Source organism: Rhea pennata, chromosome 6 (assembly GCF_028389875.1).
Source record: "Rhea pennata isolate bPtePen1 chromosome 6, bPtePen1.pri, whole genome shotgun sequence".
Classification (NCBI taxonomy): domain Eukaryota; kingdom Metazoa; phylum Chordata; class Aves; order Rheiformes; family Rheidae; genus Rhea; species Rhea pennata.
In genome coordinates, this window is record NC_084668.1 from 43,008,556 (window position 1) to 43,025,208 (window position 16,653).

Sequence of the window (16,653 nt, forward strand, 5' to 3'; positions counted from 1 at the left end):
CCATGCTACCTGTTAAACACAGGGTGCAACCATGAACCCAGCTTTGTCCTGTAACAGAGCAGAGCTACCTTTGGCAGCCAGTTCTTCTAGCCTGGCTTCTAACTCTCCCTTTTTCCAGCTACCCAGGATGTGCCTGCTGTAGATCTCAGGTAAGAGAAAATTCTGGTATAAAACTAGTCGATTGAGGAAGCCATCCACCTGCGATCTCAGCTTTGGCATCAAATCTCTTCCAAGCCCGTGGGAACTTCAGTAAAATTGCTCTACAGACGCACTTCAGGCAGCACTGTGAAGTGCCCAAGAAAAGCCATTAGAGCTGAATGGGAAGATAACACGCAAATGTATTTAAGTTTAGTTCAAGCCCAGAGGAATTAAAGGAAAGGCTTTAGGAAAAAACAGGCTGGGCCATTTGAGCAGGCCAAGAGACAAGTTGCAGGCCAGCAGGAGCTGGGGGAGCTCCCAGAACTTCAGAGCACACAGCAGCTTGCTATGACCCATTTTGTTGGTGTGGACCTCATGTTTTCTTCCTCCTTCCCAAAGCTGTTGCTACTCCTTTCCTATAGCGATTGCTGTGAATTTCTGCCTGCCTTCAAAAAGCCTTAGCAATGGGATAAAAAAGCGTGCATAATATAACCGCAGCACAGAGAATGTGCAAAAAGCAGCAAGTCCAAATGTTAGCAGCTGTTCCAGAATCATTACTTCCTCTCCTTAGTCTGAGCAAACATCAGATTAATAGGATGGGGAATTCTATAGGAGGTGCTGCTTTTTCCGACAGCCACACCAGTAAATTTACAAATTGTAATCTCCACAGGTCAGGAAAAGTCCCCATTCAAGACGACAAGCTGTTGGGGGTTATGACATCTATATATCTTCCTCTTTTTTGGTAACTTCACAAATGATAGATTGTAAGGAATCAATTGTTCACAGACCAGGTTTATTTGGAATTATCTGCTGTATTTTATTATGGTCTTTAATAGCTAAATCTGCAAAGGCATAGCCACACATACAGGAAAGAAAATCTCAAGAACAGTTCTTGAAGGAAAAAAAAAAGCCAGAAGGGTTTTGGGGCCGGAGGCGTGGTGCCTGTTTTTAGGGGAGAGAGAACACTGATTTCTACAGCTCAGAGTGCATGCGAACTTCCAGCTGGGAAATGTTGTGCATTCAGCCTGAAAGCAACCCCACCCTGGTACAGCTAATCTGATCTCAGTTTTTCAATGCTGTAGTCAGGATGCAATAGACTGGGGAAAGAGGCTGGTGAGAGGGAAAGAAAGAAAGGAAATGCCATAGATGTGAGGACGCTTTTCTGGTGAGGCAAAGTTTTGTTTTGTTTTCCTCCCTTAAGTTAGTTGCCATTTTCCGGAAGTTGGATCAGTTGCAAAAATAAAAACTTTCTTTTTGTTTAATTATAGCTCTTGTAACCCTGCATCTGAGGAACGTAGTTCATAGAGGCAGCATTCTCTCCGGCTGCTGTGGGAATGGAGGCGAACAAAGAAAATGGCAGAGCAATAGGGAATAGTGTGAGAGTTAAACTTTAACATCTCCCACAAACACGACTTGACCTCATCACTGAAACAGACTATTTTTATCGCCCGAGCCAACTTGGCAAATCTTGCTCCGTCCCAATGGCCAAAACCCAAGATGTCAGCAGAGCCTTTCGGACTTCATACTACGATTTTTCACTGTTCACTCTGAATTACTATGACTGTCTCAAACAGAAGATTAAGACCAACCTAAAGCCAGGAATATGAAACTTAACTGGTTGAAGGCTGTTTTACTTCACAATTTAACAGTCAGACTGAGCAAGAGTGAAGTGCAGAGCACGGGTATATGGAGACGTGTGTGACCTGGGAAACACTGGCTTCAGTTCCCAGTGTGACTGAAGATCCTACTGCTTTGGTTCTCTACTTACTGCTTGTTTTGTTCTCTTCCTCCACCTTCTTCTAGTCCGAGAGCTTTCTAGACTGGAAACGCAAGCACCCTCTCTCTGTCTGCAACGTGCAGACTTAGTATGGTCATGTCAATCAAACAAACCCCAATGCCCCCATGGGCCAGTGCGTTTGCCAAAGCCATGTCTATACTAACATGCCTGGGAGGGCTGATCTGCATCTAAATAGTCCAAACAAACCCCATGGATTTTTTCCAATTCAAACGTCCCCTAATCCAATTTAGTGCAAACTTGCTTTGGGAACTATGCAACACGAAGAGAACCAATCCACCTGAAATCCAAGTAAGTGTGACCACAAGAGGCTTGCTAAAGCACCTAGAAGGCATGCCTTCGGGTAACTATATCAAGCACCCCTGTGCAGACATATCCTAACTGAAGCCTGCACCAAGCTTGCCTTCAGCAAAGCAGTTACCCTACTAGCACCCGACTCTCGCGTATAGGCAGCTACTCTGTGTCAAACAGCTCTGCTTAACACAGCAACTCATTCAGACTGATGGGAGCGCAGTCTCTGCCAGGATTTACAGTTCTAGAGTGGCAGCTCTAAACCAGGCTGCATTTGCAAAGGCAGGTTTTTTCCTGCTTTTAAATCCACCACCTACATAATTTCAGAAAAGATTCCCAAGAGCCCAACTCTTCAGACTGAAAAAGACCTCACACCTCTCCCCCCACGGCTCTCCCTCCTCAGCTCTGTAAGCACCCCCCCCAAAAACACACACACACACACCCCCACACACACCATTCAAGTGGGTTTACCCTAATCCATGATCTCTTACACCTTTTATTTGCAACAAAGGCAGGCTGAGGAGTCGAAAAGGGAAAGAGGCAGCTGCTAGATTTACCTCTGGAGAATTATTCACCTACTTTGTAGGCTGTGTGACGTGGGGAGAGGGAGGCAATAGCTACCTAAGGGGTTAATCTAGAGCATGTGGTGGATGGCATGAGAACAACCCACCATAATGACTACATACCGTAGCAGTGTTCCTCTGCTGTGTTGAGAGGACGTTTTCTGGAGTCAGCTAGAAAACATCTGGTTTTACTTTGTGGCAGAGATCTCCACTCCAGAACACACCAAAATGCTGCCAAGCAGCTCCCCAGAGTGACCTTCCAGAGGGCAAGGGTGGTCTGCAACCAGAAAGAGGACAGAAAGGAAGTAACTTCCCAAGTCTGCAGAGAACCATCAAAATGAAAGGCTTTTTATTACTGTTGCATGTTGCCCTTTGTAGTTTACCATCCCTCTAATCTACACCAAAGTGCCTGGATGGTGAAGAAGCACAAAAGATGAAAAAATAACTCTGCCACCTCACATACTAGCATTTTAATATACACAGGTTTGAGGCTACAAAGTGACTTTCACATTCCTCATCAGTGTCTGCGCATACAGAGAGGAATGCGTCAGACCAACCCATCACCACAAAAAGCAGCAGAAGATAACCCACAACTCACAAGGTCTTTTTGCTAATGGGCCTAAAAGCAACATCTCTGCCAGGAGCTGGGTAAAGCTGGAGCACCTATTCACGTAGGAGAATACAGAAACAGCCTTAGGACTTTCAATTCATTTTCTTCTATCAGTAATGAGTGTTGCACTCCCCTAAAGTTCACTGATGTGCCAGCTGGAAGTGATCACTACTCAGCACCAAAAATAAACCTTTGCACAAATCCAAACTAACTCAGCTGGTCAAAAATAGAAACATCTCGCATGAGGGGGAAAACTGGCCAAGGAGGGTCATAAAAGAAGAGCAACAGCCTGGCTAGCCTACTGACAGTGTGGTGGCAGAGAACTAGTTCCCGCAGAAAAATGGGAAAAACACAGTGAAGGCTGGGAATGCTGCTTGCAGGGCACCATCTAATGTCTCTTCCCATCAGTTGATGCTCTCCTAAAATCCTTGGGGTAGAGGAGAATTTACCTGTCTGTAAACGGAGCATCTCTTGGCTGCTACATCACCCCTCTTCGCTCCCTTGCTGCCTGCTGTCACTGTCCCCACGACTCCATACAGGTCTGCACTAGAAGAATCGCAGCAGCTTTTCTAGGCTAGAATAAAGGCAGCACTGCTTTACTGACCATCTGCCCGTGATACTGAGAAAAGCATTTGCAAACTGACTTCATATAGGGGGCCTTGCTGAGAAAGGAAGGCAACTTCTTCAAACAATAAACAACCCAGCCCAAAACTTGAACCTTCCTAGTACAGTAAAAGCACGAAGCCAGAGACCAGAAGAGACTTGCAAGTTTTACAGTAAGTTATTTCATACTTTAGAAACCAATACCACCCTGGAAACACTTTCACTGTGTATAGGGACAAGGGAGTGTGGATTGCAAGTCAGGCAGAAAAGCAAAGGCATATTATTGGAAGGAGGAAGGAAAAAAAAAAAGAGGGGGGGGGGGTCCTTTATCTTGCTCTCAAGCTTTTCTTTACAAGCCCGTAGGAGCAGAAGTATTTTGAAATAACTTGACTCCCAGAGTTGGGACTTGCAGTGTTTGGTGCTTTTCATCAAGAATTGCTAAGTGAATCAGCAGGCAACAATGTTTTCTGAAGAGATTAGTTTAACCTCCAACCATATAAAAAACAAGCAACTCTTCTGAAAGAATAGAGCAAGCAATTAATAAATTCTCTGCCTCCAATATGAGCAAATAGCCTTGCATATTCAGTAAGCAAGGAAAAAAAAAAAGAGTTTAAGAGTCCTATACTGGAGACAAAATTGTTAAACGCTTAACTGATTCCCCATGCTATCAAAAGAAATAAAGAATTCCAGAACAGATTGGGAACCATGGGAGAGGAGAAACACCAAGAGCAGCCCTTGCCTCCTCAGATGCCATTCTGCAGTGAGCATGGCTTTGTGGATGGCTGCAGTGTTACTGGAACAGGGATGTCACCTGAGCATTAAATAAAAAGCAGATCCTACCATCTGATCTGCTGGAAGCAATTCTCTTTGCCTTGTTTAGAAAGCCAAGTCTCTGTGCTGGAGGGAAACGGGCTCGTCAGGACACGTATAAGCCCACTGAAGTACCTGCTAGAATTAGTCAAAGAAAGTTACAGGTCCTGCAAGTGCCTTTTCTTTAATGCATTATTTACAGCTACCGAGTGAACTCGGGATGCAATTCACACTTCTGAAATTAATAAATCCCGTAGCTTATTAATTAGAAGCAAAGTTGTACTTGTATCCCTGTACCAACCCCTCAGGTCTTTCCGGGATGTATCCCCTTCACAAGGAACAACCCTCCCACTGCTCCCTGATGTGCCTCATGCTTTCCGATATCCCTATATCTCTGCACAGTTTTCTTCCAACTCACATCCATAGCTGACTGCAGGCGTTCTCACGAAGCACTGAGAATGCTGTCCATGTGCTCTTTGTCCTAGCCAAGGCTGGCACAGGGCTTTTAATGTTCTCTAACAACAAGAGTCCTGTGCACAAACGCTGGCCCGCTAGGAGGGTTAATGCGACGATTGTTCACTCGGCACTCATGCTGGTGGCCGAGACCTCTTGGGGATCAACAAGAGGAAGCAGCATCACCCAGCAGGCAGGGAAGAACCCATGGCTGTACTCACAGCTCTTCAGCCTCACTGGGTGCTGGATAAAAGCCTGCAGAAACCGAGTTGCAAGAACTCATCCATCCTCCAGACCAGGCTCTCCCTTCTAGTATAGATAAGGGCCTGCTGCAGTGAACTCACTGGCCGGGCAAAGGGTGTCAGGTGTAACAGTGACACAAGGATACTGCATTTGGGATGCAGGGAAACATGTGCAACGACTTACTAAAGCTACCAATAAAGCTGTCTCACTGCCTCCAAAATTCCCACTCAAAGGAGTGACCAACCTCATGGCACTAGGCAGCCTTTCCTGGGTGGCTGATACAAAGTGGGATGCTCCTGTCCCCACTACCGACCTCTTTGCCTACTCCAGTCTGGCCTAGGGGTCCTGGTATCCTGAACGAGCTAAAACACCTGACAAATCCAGACCAAAAAGCCTGCAAGAGCAATGGCAGCAATGAATATTTCTTGCCATTAATGAACATAAGTACATTTTCCAGCAGGCTCCTGCTCAGCAAGGGAGCCTACCACACTGCTCTACCTGGTCACGCTGCCAGAGGATCAAATGCCCTCCCAGGAGGCCAATGCAGGATAGCAACACAGAGCAAGGGCAACCCTTTAGTGAGTAATCTTTCAGCAATCGTTGCAAGCTTCCCCCAACACATAACCCTAAGCGCGCTCTTTGCAGAGACGGCACGATGCTGACCTTCTGGAAAGCCACCCAATACCCCAGGTATCTCTCAGGGAGCAGCCGGAACAGTTTGCAAAGCTCCAGTATCTCAGAACGAATTTGCAAGAGGTTAGAAAATAGAGGTGCCAACCAGAAAGTGAGAGACTCAGAGATGAGATTACGCCTGCATTTATTTCTCTATTTCAAGGACAGTTGCCTTCAGAAATCCACCTACTAAACCAGAATGCAACGTAACTTTCAGACCTCTTCAAAATAATAAGTAGCATGCAAATTTCATTTTATATCCTGACTTTCCCAGCTGCTGGCTTCCTTTGCACAGACAGGCTTCTGTGATGAAAAGCTTCTTGCTGTATTGAAATGTTTTTCTTATTAAAAAAAAAAACCAAAAAAAACAACAACAGTTTCCAAACCACCTCCTCAACATAGATACAAACTCTCCTAAACAACCACAGCAGGCTAAAATAAATATTTTGTTACACAAATAGTTTTCTTCTCATTAAAATGAAAATACAATTACAATGTTAAGTACAGAGTTAAGGAACGGCTGCAATTACTCCGTGAGGCACTGCACTGATGGTTATTTGATTAAAAGTAACAATGCTTTTACTTTTTAAAAGAATACAGTCCCTTCTCTGGCTCACTCAGAGTTTTTTCTGGAAAGCCAACGGCCCTAGTGGCAAAATTCCCACCCGGTACCCTGTCGCCAGCTCCTCCAGGCAGTGTCCTGCATTCAGCAGAGCTGCTTCATTTCTCAAAAGCCATTGAGCAACCCCTTTGTAATCCAGCCCATGTCACCAGCTGCAAGCAGCAAGCCAAGACTGCAAGCGACCAAATCCACTTTTCCCCTATGCCCAGGGGAGCAGGGCAGTTAAAACACTGCCAGTGCCACCACCAGCGTACTGCACAGGCAGCACTAGGCAAGTGCCGCCGGGGAGACAGGGAGCTGACGGTCAGTAGAAACTCCACAGCGACACAGACCTCCACAGCAAGCCTTTATAAAATGCCGGAGATCAAACTGATGGAAAGGCCAAAAGAAAGCAGAGTATCACTCTCTAAGACTTTGCAAAAGTGCATATAGACAAGAGTCTGGTACCAACAGCAAGAGCCCAGCCCAGGAAGGGGTTAAACCCACCACTTCTGAGCAGAGAGTCATCAAAACTTTTATTTACAGCTCCTGAAGCAACCTCTGTGCTACCGATCCATACAGCCGCACTCAGTGTACTATTTATCTGCACTCCTTTTAAGAGTGGCATCTCCCCTTCGTTTTAGGGTTAGGGGCTTGCAGCTTCACTGATTACCAGGGGATTCATCTGCAAAGCAAAGAAACTGTATCTGTTCCTTCCTCATGCTGACCATCACCTCCCTCCCACCCCCAACAGCTCCCAGGCTCCAGGCAAATCCAGGATGCTGAATCAGCCCTGTCTGCGATCCTGCCCTTTACTTTGCGTCCTTCAACGGACTTTGAGAGGCAAGGAGAAAAACAGATCACGGACAGACTCTTATTTTACAGGACACTGCATAAGTCTGGTATTCTCAGTATCTTTTTTTTTTTTCCAGTAGATCATCATCATGTTGCTGCATTAGCAGTTAAGCACTAGGAAACATAGGACAAGTCCTTCTTCTAGAGCAGATATTTTTTCATCTAGACACAGAAGCTGTCGACAGGACACACACCTCCCTTCAACTTCTATCAAAAATACAAACCAGTACTGCTCTAATTATTGTTTGCCATAATTCCATTATTGCAAATCTCAGGTAGTATTAGCCAGAAATAGCTTGGAAATAGGAAAGGCAGATGCAAAAAGCAACTATTCGCACTCCCATAGCGTAAAATCTGGGCCACCCCCATCAGCGTAAAGCCATCATCTCAACCATAGCTGAAGGGAGCTAACCCTTTAACAAGATAACCACCAAGCCTCACCATCGCTGTGAAGGAGGCAAGGGTATCTCACCAAAAGGATGAGGGTCCTGACATAACATTGCATTGAGCTGGGCAAGTCCTTGTTGCAGGACAATATGTTTTCCCTGAGCTACATGTCTTTAGAGGCCGGGAAGGGGAAGACGGCAAGGGAAGAGGATGCCAGAGGCATCATATATGCTTCTTCTGTCCCTACACTCCTCCTAAGCATCCCTTTCTGGCTACTGCTAGGGCATGGCTGCTGCACTAGCCATTTGTGCCCTGTTATATCCTGCTACTCTACAGGTAAGACAGGCTCCACAACCAAAATTAAAAAATACATATTATAGCAACTCTCCCATTGCAGACCCAGAGGTTAACCGAATACACAAAATAACACGCTAAAGTCATGGTCTTCACTGTCCTGTTCACATCACAGGAGCCCTTGCTCCATCTGTAAATAATGCCTAGCTGCCTGCACTCCCTGGAAGACTAAAAAGACACTACATCTGGCATCATGGATACACTGACTGCAAGAGAGGAAGAGCATCCACAGGCAAGTTGTGGCCAGATCTTGACCTGTTTCAGGCAAGCTCAACAAAACCAAGGCAGTCGTGCTACTTCCAAACAGCTTGGGGCCAAGGCAACAGCTCTTCATCAGCTGTATTCTATTTTTTCAGCAGAACAGGGCTCAGAGCAAGACTGATGGAGCCAGCAGACCTCAGACTGGTAGCAGTGTTACACAATGGTACAGCTCCCAAGAGCGAGTCCCCAGGAAGCCCAAAGTAACCCCCCCAGCAGATAGCATCTGCTGCCCAGAAGGGGTACCTCAGTCTCAACGGCTAAGGTTGCGACACATCGACCACATCACCAACACACCTTTCTGCATAATGCACTTTCCGCACAAGTTGTCCTCTCCTGCCTGATCACCAGCCTACAAGTTCTGTTGCAAAGGCAGCGGCTCGCAAAGCAACCATGACATGCTGCATCCTGGAGGCATTGCAGAGAGGGTTAACTGTCTGCAGGAGCAGTGCGGCTCCTGTGTGGTCACACATGCCTGCTTTCCCACTGTGTGCACTTCAAGTCCCGCTCACCCCCATTCACCATCACAACATAAACATTAAAGTTGGGATGCAAAGGAGGTAAAACATCTCACATGTCCACCACAGTTAAAGCGCACGCAGCTGGAAGCTGCGGATAAACACCACAAACTCCCACCTTTACAGTCCAGGGCTTTCAAGAAGTGGTCCCCACACAGAGCATATCCTCTCCAACACTATGGATAAAGGCTCCCTGCTGCAAGTGCCGGCACGGACCTGCCCACAGAGCTTTGGGGCCAGCTATCCACTCAGCCTGCTGCCTCCCCAGCTCACCAAGAGTGCCTGAGGCCAGCGTGGTCCTTCAGCAGAAAAGTGCTGCTCCACTGCCAGCTCAGCCCGTTATTTTTCACCTTGTGCTCATGCCACACTTGATTTTCAGAGCCACACCTACCATCCTTTCAATGGCTGTAGCAACAACTAAGCCAGCAGCAAGCACTTTAGCCTCTCACCAGGGAAGTTTGGTTTGGCAGGGGGATACGGAAGAGGCTCCAGATAGGAACGTGCAGATTGGGGGTTCCTCACCAAAAAGCTCTTAATCCAACAAGAGCCACCAATAGTAACAACCACCACAAACAAGGCCCTGCCTGTGGGATTGCGCTCTCCCTCTCTCTTTCTCTCCAGGGAAAATCCTTCACGCCGCTGATTTGCCTGGCTCATCAATAAAATTGGCTGCAGGACACCACAAAATGCACACCAAACCATTGCACATCTCCTCTTTGCTGCCATCCCAAGTCCAGCAAGAGCAAAGGACTCTTCACTGCACCCCTTAAGGTCCATAACTCCCGGGCTCACGGACAGAACATACTGCCACACCTCTGTCAGCAGCTGGTGCTGCTTGCACCAAGCCTTTGGGTAAACAGTATCTCCTGCTTGCAGTATCTCCCTAGGGTCCCAAGCAAGGAGCAAAAAGATCAGTGGGGAGCAAGAGAGGAACAGGGAAAGGCAAATGACGAGGTTCTCTTCATCACTCATCTGCTTTTCTTCAAATGTGTGGCTTCGTTTGAAGGAAACGCTACCTTTAAGCAGTCAGGATCACAGGAGACCAAACCAGCTTGGAAAAGCAAGGACGCGCAACCTCTGCGAACGCAGCGGCACAGTCCCGCGGGCCCGAGGGGGTCGGCTGCGGCTCCCAACGCGAGGAGCAGGCCGAGCCCGAAGCGGGCAAAGCTCGCCGGAGCCGCGGCCGGTGCGGTGCGCTTCCCAAAAGTCCCGAACTCGCGGGGAAGGCGTTTCGCCCAGGGACAACGAGATGAGGAAGAAAAAGCGGCCCTCTCTCCTCCAGGCTCAGCCGCACCAGGCGATACCAAGTTGCAGGGCGAGGCACATGAGGACCCGTGTTTCAGCAGAAGGAAGCCCCGGGGCATCCACCCCGCTAGGCGACGGTCCCCCCACCCCGGCAACCCTGCGCGGTGTCCGCACGCACCCCGAACCGCCCCAGAGCGGGCACGGCCGGGAGCCGCCGCTGCTCCGCCGCAAACTTTTCCCGCCCGGCTGAGCATCCCGACCGCGGCGGAGCCCCCGCTCGGTCACCCTCCCCGCCGCCGCTCTAGCAGCCCGGGGGCGCCGGCGCCGCTTACCTGCGCGGTGGCGGCGGCGGCGGCGGCAGCCCCGGAGCCGCTCGCGGCTGGCGGCTCGCGCCTCCCCGCCCGGGCACGGAGCCGCGCGCCGCCCGCCCCGCGCCGCCCGCTGACGTCACGGGGGCGGGGCGGCGGGCCCGCCCGGCGGGGAGCCGGGCCGGGAGGCGAGGGCGGGGGTCTCGCGCAAGGGGCGCCGCCCTGGTGCAGACGGAGCGGGATCGGGGTGTGTGTGTGGGGGGGTAACGCGTCCCCGTGCAAGGGGCGCCCTCCCGGTGCAAACGGGGCAGGACCGGGGTGTGTGGGGGGGGGGGGGGTAACGCGTCCCCGTGCAAGGGGTGCCCTCCCGGTGCAAACGGAGCGGGACCGGGGTGTGTGGGGGGTAACGTGTCCCCGTGCAAGGGGTGCCCTCCCGGTGCAAACGGAGCGGGACCGGGGTGTGTGGGGGGTAACGTGTCCCTGTGCAAGGGGTGCCCTCCCGGTGCAAACGGAGCGGGACCGGGGTGTGTGGGGGGTAACGCGTCCCCGTGCAAGGGGCGCCCTCCCGGTGCAAACGGAGCGGGACCGGGGTGTGTGGGGGGTAACGCGTCCCCGTGCAAGGGGCGCCCTCCCGGTGCAAACGGAGCGGGACCGGGGTGTGTGGGGGGTAACGCGTCCCCGTGCAAGGGGCGCCCTCCCGGTGCAAACGGGGCAGGACTGGGCCAGGGGGTAACGCGTCCCCGTGCAAGGGGCGCCCTCCCGGTGCAAACGGAGCGGGACCGGGGTGTGTGGGGGGTAACGTGTCCCCGTGCAAGGGGTGCCCTCCCGGTGCAAACGGGACAGGACTGGGGCAGAGGGTAACGCGTCCCCGTGCAAGGGGCGCCCTCCCGGTGCAAACGGAGCGGGACTGGGGTGTGTGTGTGTGTGTGGGGGGGGGGGGGGGTAACGCGTTCCCGTGCAAGGGGCGCCCTCTCGGTGCAAACGGAGCGGGACTGGGGTGTGTGTGTGTGGGGGGGTAATGCATCCCCGTGCAAGGGGCGCCCTCCCGGTGCAAACGGAGCGGGACTGGGGCGGGGGGTAACGCGTCCCCGTGCAAGGGGCGCCCTCTCGGTGCAAACGGAGCGGGACTGGGGTGTGTGTGGGGGGGGGGTAACGCGTCCCCGTGCAAGGGGCGCCCTCCCGGTGCAAACGGAGCGGGATCGGGGTGTGTGTGTGGGGGGGGGGTAACGCGTCCCCGTGCAAGGGGCGCCCTCCCGGTGCAAACGGAGCGGGACTGGGGCGGGGGGTAACGCGTCCCCGTGCAAGGGGCGCCCTCTCGGTGCAAACGGAGCGGGACTGGGGTGTGTGTGTGTGTGGGGGGGGTAACGCGTCCCCGTGCAAGGGGCGCCCTCCCGGTGCAAACGGAGCGGGACTGGGGGGGGGGGTAACGCGTCCCTGTGCAAGGGGCGCCCTCCCGGTGCAAACGGAGCGGGACTGGGGCAGGGGGTAACGCATCCCCGTGCAAGGGGCGCCCTCCCGGTGCAAACGGGGCGGGACTAGGGTGTGTGTGTGTGGGGGGGGGGGGGGTAACGCGTCCCCGTGCAAGGGGCGCCCTCTCGGTGCAAACGGGGCAGGACTGGGGCGGGGGGTAACGCATCCCCGTGCAAGGGGCGCCCTCCCGGTGCAAACAGAGCGGGACTAGGGTGTGTGTGTGGGGGGGGGGTAACGCGTCCCCGTGCAAGGGGCGCCCTCCCGGTGCAAACGGAGCAGAACTGGGGCAGGGGGTAACGCATCCCCGTGCAAGGGGCGCCCTCCCGGTGCAAACGGAGCGGGACTGGGGCGGGGGGTAACGCATCCCCGTGCAAGGGGCGCCCTCCCGGTACAAACGGAGCAGGACTGGGGCAGGGGGTAACGCATCCCTGTGCAAGGGGTGCCATCCCGGTGCAAACGGGACAGGACCGGGGTGTGTGGGAGGTAACGCGTTCCCGTGCAAGGGGCGCCCTCCCGGTGCAAACGGAGCGTTCCCAGGAGCAATGCGTCCCCATGCAAACTGAGTGTGTGTGTGGGGGGGGGCGGTAACGCATCCCCGTGCAAGGGGGTCCTTCCGGTGCAAACGGAGTGGGACCGGGGGTAATGCATACTCTTGCAAGGGCCCCCCCCCACTGCAAACGGGGTGGGACTGGGAGTGCCAGGTCCCCGTGCAAGTAGGCCCTCTCAGTGCAAATATAGCGGGACTGGGGTGGCGCCTCCCCGTGCAAGGGGGCCCGCTTGGTGCAAAAGGAGTAGGACCGTGAGAGCCACGTCCCAGTGCAAGGGGCATCTTTGTGCAAAAGAAGAGTGTGTAGAGGGAGCCATGTCTCTGTGCCAAGTTTTGTTGTGCAAAACACTCCCCTAGAGGTACAGGAGTGTCCTTGTGCACAGGAGAGTCTGTGCATAACAAAAGTGCATAGGGGTTATAGTAGCATCATTGTGCAAAGCAGAGTCCTCATGTAAAATAAGCCTCTAGGAATGTCTTTTTGCCAAGGGATGTCTTCACGGAGAAGTGTTCACAGGGCTTTGCAGGAGAGCCGTCTCACATGGGAGAGCCCTTGTGCGAAACCTTTCCACGTGGGATGGGACAGCGGCAAGGCAAGGTATCTGCTGTGCTGTGGAGGTGTGGACATTCCTGCAGCGCTATCCCATATTGCTGCTGTCTGGGGCCGTAAATACAAATCAGAATTCAGTGTGGGGTGGTTGCATTCAAGCATTTTCCTCCTAGATTGGTGAACTTAGCTTTTATGATTTTTTTTTCTTTTTTCACGTGTCTTTGTTAAGCAAGTGAAGTGGCAAGGTGCAGCACGTCCCCCTGCAGCCAACATTCCAGCTGCTCTTCCCCAAAGGGACCTTGGTGGCTGGGGAGTCCCCAGTTGCTTTCTGAAGCCATTAAAAAAAAAAAAAAAAGGTAGATTTTCATTTAGAGTCATATCCTTTTATTTTACACCTGCTGAAAGAAATGTGCAATACATGTACATATAATAAATCCCTCTTTTCTGGGGTTCCAGTAGATTACCAGCTATTAGATGCTCTTCTTCAAGTCCCAGCACCTTCAGTCATGGGATTGTCTCCAAATGGCTTATTTCACTGCCATAATTTCACTTTAAGGCTTGATAACACAAGTTATTCCAGCACTGGAAATAAAGAAAATGAATCCCTGACGTACCGAATTTAAATTTTCTGACTTTTCAGCCACTGTCTTCTTCCTCTTTCTGCATGGGACTGGCAGCTATGGAGTGACGGGAAAAAAAAAAGCCTTTGGGCTCACTAAAACCGCACAGACAAATGAAATATCCAACACCGACCATTTCAAATTGAGGGCCGAGGAGGCAGTTTTTACTTTCTTTCTGAAGAGTCAGCTTTGGCTAATGCCAAAGAGCAGTTTAAGCACATTAAAAATTACGGGCACACTAGCGTAGCATGAAAATATCCCCATGCTTGAATGAGTCTAGAAAGCAAAGAGCGCTCCCTATGCTGCAATTCCCTGTCTCCTGTGATCCCTGTTAGTGGGTGAAGGAGCTGAGCAGGGCCAGTCAAGGGGGCAGGAACTCTCTACATGGATATAAGCAGGTCATGGGAACTGCAAATAGGTCCAGGAGAAACCCAACAGGACGGCGGTAATTAGGGATTTGCAACAAGGTGGTGGCCAGCGTTGCTCGGAGAAAGGCAGGCGGACCCCCCACGGGAGGTACTCCTGCCTCCCTCCTTGTTTTTTCCTGGATTTAATTGGGTTCCTGCTCATAGCAATGATTAAATTTCCTCTTCCTGGGGCTGGCTCCTCCTGTGCCCAAACTTAACAGCTGCTGCAACCATGCACTGCGTTTTTGCTGGGGTGAGATGAAAGCAAGGCCACTGGGCAGACCCATGGTGCACACCCAGCATGGTCAAACCCAGTCCCAAAGTGCCTACCAGAAGCCACCCAGAACAGTTTTGCAGCCCTACTTCTCTGCTTTGACTAGTCGTTTCTTATGCGTCATTTACTGCCTGCACGTTAAATACACTATATAACCACTTCAAAGTTACCTGAACAGCTAATTTATGTTGCATTGCTTTGGTAGGTTTGGGTTTATCAAAGGAAAGATTCCTGGAGCTGGCTAGCCTGGTTCTTTAATTGCAATGGGGCATTTTGATCTGACTTTTTGGTGGAGATGTTTTCGGTGGTGCTCGCAGTTGCGGGATTGCCACAAACAGCAGGACTGAGCTTTGCTGAGGCTTGCGGAGGAGGAAGCTGCATGAGGCTGCTTTTACCAGGGTATTGCACAAATGACAGAGGTTCACCGTCTTGGGGAACTGCTCCAAAACATCGTTATTTAGCTACCTTTTTAGCTGGTTTACATATGTCTGAATTAGCTAAGTATGATATATCTGACACCATAACGCACCGGATCATGTTCTGTTGAGTAACCTGACATTATTTGCATTTGCACACTGGTGAGCTCAATGCATTATATTATCTTAGTTAAAATAACTAGCTGATACTTTAAAGTCTAAAACCACTTGTCTCAAAATTTTGTTTTGTTTTGTTTTATTTTCCCATTAGAATTGCAGAAGTATCAAATCTGCGTACCAGAACAATCCCTAATCCCAACCATCTGGGTTGTGATCACAAAGGTGATTGCCCTGCTTTGCATCAGTTAGACCATGCCCAGGGTAAATCACTCCTTCCTCTTTATTTCTCAGCAAAGCTTTAACTTACTAATTTTCTCAGCCTTCCAAAACCCAGTTCCATTCTCACTCATTTTAATAATTTACTAAAAAAGCTGAAGGCTGACGACCCCCCTGAGAAGAAACTTGGAGGAGATCGTAGAGATCTCTAGACTCGCCCACACATTGAGTGGGTCTGGGGGCAAAAGCACTTTTCCAGACAAGCTGGCTTCTGGGAATGTTCTGGGAATGAGGAGGCGTACGTACGTATAGAGTTCAGCTCAACAGCTATGTGATCTTTCTGTGGTAAACCCAAATCTCCAGGTGATAAAATGTAAAACTTAAATTAACTTGAAGCTGTCTTCTTCATTTAAAATCAGCAGTTCATGCACAAAGATTGCTGCCCAGCCCAGCTGAGCTGGCTGGTTTTAAGGGATCTGCTTTCTTTCTGCATGGATCAGAAAAATGGAGAATTGGCTTGCTTTCTCATCTGTACAGGTTTGTGACATGTGGTAAGGTTTGTCTCTCCTGCTGCCTCTGGTCAGAGATTTTCTTGCTGCCCCTGGTTGCTCTCCCAATATCACACGACAGCCAGGGTGTTTTCCGTAGCGTCTGACCTCAAATACCTTTGTGGAGAATTGAGCTGATCCCTTTCTACCTACTCCTCAGTGACGACAGGGAAGGATTGTCATGAAGACTTTTTTTATGTTAGCTATAATTCCTGCTTTGCCCTCCTTCTCCTCCTTCCTCTAACCTTTTTGCCCTGCCCTTTCTAATAAAAATGTAGCAAAATTGGAAATAGCCCAAGTTATACCTTAAATACGTTGCTCATTGGGAAGGTCCTGGCAGAGCTTGGGAATCAGGAGGGTGAGTTCAACCCCAGGCTATGCCACCCACCAGCTGCGTTATTACAAAAAGACTCCTTATTAAAAACACTAGACTAGATGTGCTCATCACAGCCTCTGGAAAGCCCCCGGAAAATGTTTCTCAACACCCCACGTGAAGCTCAGAGCAATAGGAGGCCATAAGGCTTGGTCCTTCACTCCAGTGTCAACACTGTAAGCAGTTAAGATGCAGACCGCCAGGAGAGCATTTCCTTCTGGTCTCATTGCCCAAGGGGAATTGCTGGTGCATTGAGACGTGGCTGCATCCTGGACTGCTGAACTCATTTAAACACCTTTGCATGGGCCATAGGCAGGGTTTGTTTGAAAGGCAATACTGAGAACTAATGGAGCTGCTCCTCAAGCTTGTAGTGAAAGCAGAGTTACTGGGAAAATGGCCATGAAAGAAAGA

The 16,653-nt window shown here is 50.7% G+C and overlaps 1 protein-coding gene across 3 annotated transcripts in view; it reads right to left on the bottom strand.

Annotated features, from left to right (window-relative positions):
- The window catches only part of SH3BP4 (SH3 domain binding protein 4), a 67,096-nt gene extending 56,302 nt beyond the window's left edge, over nucleotides 1-10,794 (bottom strand). The window contains exons 1-2 of one of the 3 annotated variants that reach the window (XM_062578960.1): nucleotides 10,729-10,794; nucleotides 2,911-3,064 (exon numbers count right to left, since the gene is read on the bottom strand). The gene's annotated coding sequence lies outside the window, so the exon portion shown is untranslated. Of the gene's footprint in view, nucleotides 1-2,910; nucleotides 3,065-3,846; nucleotides 3,909-10,728 lie in introns of those variants that run through there. The other 2 variants (XM_062578961.1, XM_062578962.1) reach the window with 2 other exon arrangements.
- Nucleotides 10,795-16,653: the final 5,859 nt, after the last annotated feature.